General features: G+C 40.8%; 7 non-coding genes across 7 annotated transcripts in view; all 7 read right to left on the minus strand.

Moving 5' to 3' along the window:
- Positions 1–61, minus strand: part of LOC142950283 (5S ribosomal RNA) — a 119-nt gene extending 58 nt beyond the window's left edge. The window contains exon 1 of the ribosomal RNA XR_012954209.1: positions 1–61. This exon is cut by the window's left edge and continues 58 nt beyond it. This is a non-coding gene — a ribosomal RNA (5S ribosomal RNA).
- Positions 62–306: 245 nt separating this feature from the next.
- On the minus strand, positions 307–425 carry LOC142950211 (5S ribosomal RNA). The gene has a single exon (XR_012954142.1). It is a non-coding gene; the product is annotated as a 5S ribosomal RNA (ribosomal RNA).
- Positions 426–674: 249 nt separating this feature from the next.
- LOC142950298 (5S ribosomal RNA) lies at positions 675–793 on the minus strand. Its single transcript, XR_012954223.1, has one exon. It is a non-coding gene; the product is annotated as a 5S ribosomal RNA (ribosomal RNA).
- A 249-nt stretch (positions 794–1,042) lies between these two features.
- Positions 1,043–1,161, minus strand: LOC142950223 (5S ribosomal RNA). The gene has a single exon (XR_012954153.1). It is a non-coding gene; the product is annotated as a 5S ribosomal RNA (ribosomal RNA).
- A 250-nt stretch (positions 1,162–1,411) lies between these two features.
- LOC142950355 (5S ribosomal RNA) lies at positions 1,412–1,530 on the minus strand. The gene has a single exon (XR_012954278.1). It is a non-coding gene; the product is annotated as a 5S ribosomal RNA (ribosomal RNA).
- Positions 1,531–1,780: 250 nt separating this feature from the next.
- LOC142950299 (5S ribosomal RNA) lies at positions 1,781–1,899 on the minus strand. Its single transcript, XR_012954224.1, has one exon. It is a non-coding gene; the product is annotated as a 5S ribosomal RNA (ribosomal RNA).
- A 246-nt stretch (positions 1,900–2,145) lies between these two features.
- On the minus strand, positions 2,146–2,264 carry LOC142950342 (5S ribosomal RNA). Its single transcript, XR_012954266.1, has one exon. It is a non-coding gene; the product is annotated as a 5S ribosomal RNA (ribosomal RNA).
- Between the last annotated feature and the right edge of the window lie 236 nt (positions 2,265–2,500).

Consider the following 2,500-nt stretch of genomic DNA (forward strand, 5'->3'; position numbering starts at 1 on the left):
CTCTGCTAAGCTTCCGAGATCGGACGAGATCGGGCGCGAACAGAGAGGTATGGCCGTAAGCAAGTTTGTCTCCAACACATAGTTCTTTAAAACCTACAACAGTAGGTCAATTTTAAAACGTTAACGAACCTAAACCAGTTCATTAATTACCATTCCAAAAATGAGAAAATATTGATTGATTGATTCTCTTTTCCCTTTTTACCGTTACCCACATCTTTGTATGCATCTCTTCAATCTTGCCTTTTTCTCATATTTCTCAATTGAAAAAGCAGCAGTGTCCTCTGCCTTTTGGAGAGAGAAGTGAAAAGCTTACAGCACCTGGTATTCCCAGGCGGTCTCCCATCCAAGTACTAACCTGGCCCGACTCTGCTTAGCTTCCGAGATCGGACGAGATCGGGTGCGAACAGAGAGGTATGGCCGTAAGCAAGTTTGTCTCCAACACATAGTTCTTTAAAACCTACAACAGTAGGTCAATTTTAAAACGTTAACGAACCTAAACCAGTTCATTAATTACCATTCCAAAAATGAGAAAATATTGATTGATTGATTCTCTTTTCCCTTTTTACTGTTACCCACATCTTTGTATGCATCTCTTCTTCTATCTTGCCTTTTTCTCATATTTCTCAAGTGAAAAAGCAGCAGTGTCCTCTGCCTTTTGGAGAGAGAAGTGAAAAAATGTACAGCACCTGGTATTCCCAGGCGGTCTCCCATCCAAGTACTAACCAGGCCCGACTCTGCTTAGCTTCCGAGATCGGACGAGATCGGGCGCGAACAGAGAGGTATGGCCGTAAGCAAGTTTGTCTCCAACACATAGTTCTTTAAAACCTACAACAGTAGGTCAATTTTAAAACGTCAACGAACCTAAACCAGTTCATTAATTACCATTCCAAAAATGAGAAAATATTGATTGATTGATTCTCTTTTCACTTTTTACTGTTACCCACATCCTTGTATGCATCTCTTCTTCTATCTTGCCTTTTTCTCATATTTCTCAAGTGAAAAAGCAGCAGTGTCCTCTGCCTTTTGGAGAGAGAAGTGAAAAAACGTACAGCACCTGGTATTCCCAGGCGGTCTCCCATCCAAGTACTAACCAGGCCCGACTCTGCTTAGCTTCCGAGATCGGACGAGATCGGGCGCGAACAGAGAGGTATGGCCGTAAGCAAGTTTGTCTCCAACACATAGTTCTTTAAAACCTACAACAGTAGGTCAATTTTGAAACGTTAACGAACCTAAACCAGTTCATTAATTAACATTCCAAAAATAAGAAAATATTGATATATTGTTTGATTCTCTTTTCCCTTTTTACCGTTACCCACATCTTTGTATGCATCTCTTCAATCTTGCCTTTTTCTCATATTTCTCAAGTGAAAAAGCAGGAGTGTCCTCTGCCTTTTGGAGAGAGAAGTGAAAAAACTTACAGCAGCTGGTATTCCCAGGCGGTCTCCCATCCAAGTACTAACCAGGCCCGACTCTGTTTAGCTTCCGAGATCGGACGAGATCGGGCGCGAACAGATAGGTATGGCCGTAAGCAAGTTTGTCTCCAACACATAGTTCTTTAAAACCTACAACAGTAGGTACATTTTAAAACGTTAATGAACCTAAACCAGTTCATTAATTAACATTCCAAAAATAAGAAAATATTGATGTATTGTTTGATTCTCTTTTCCCTTTTTACCGTTACCCACATCTTTGTATGCATCTCTTCAATCTTGCCTTTTTCTCATATTTCTCAAGTGAAAAAGCAGCAGTGTCCTCTGCCTTTTGGAGAGAGAAGTGAAAAAATGTACAGCACCTGGTATTCCCAGGCGGTCTCCCATCCAAGTACTAACCAGGCCCGACTCTGCTTAGCTTCCGAGATCGGACGAGATCGGGCGCGAACAGAGAGGTATGGCCGTAAGCAAGTTTGTCTCCAACACATAGTTCTTTAAAACCTACAACAGTAGGTCAATTTTAAAACGTTAACGAACCTAAACCAGTTCATTAATTAACATTCCAAAAATGAGAAAATATTGATTGATTGATTCTCTTTTCCCTTTTTACCGTTACCCACATCTTTGTATGCATCTCTTCAATCTTGCCTTTTTCTCATATTTCTCAAGTGAAAAAGCAGGAGTGTCCTCTGCCTTTTGGAGAGAGAAGTGAAAAAACTTACAGCAGCTGGTATTCCCAGGCGGTCTCCCATCCAAGTACTAACCAGGCCCGACTCTGCTTAGCTTCCGAGATCGGACGAGATCGGGCGCGAACAGATAGGTATGGCCGTAAGCAAGTTTGTCTCCAACACATAGTTCTTTAAAACCTACAACAGTAGGTACATTTTAAAACGTTAATGAACCTAAACCAGTTCATTAATTAACATTCCAAAAATAAGAAAATATTGATGTATTGTTTGATTCTCTTTTCCCTTTTTACCGTTACCCACATCTTTGTATGCATCTCTTCAATCTTGCCTTTTTCTCATATTTCTCAAGTGAAAAAGCAGCAGTGTCCTCTGCCTTTTGGA

Source organism: Anarhichas minor, unplaced genomic scaffold (assembly GCF_050575085.1).
Source record: "Anarhichas minor isolate MPS153535 unplaced genomic scaffold, ASM5057508v1 ptg000015l, whole genome shotgun sequence".
Taxonomy (NCBI): Eukaryota; Metazoa; Chordata; class Actinopteri; order Perciformes; family Anarhichadidae; genus Anarhichas; species Anarhichas minor.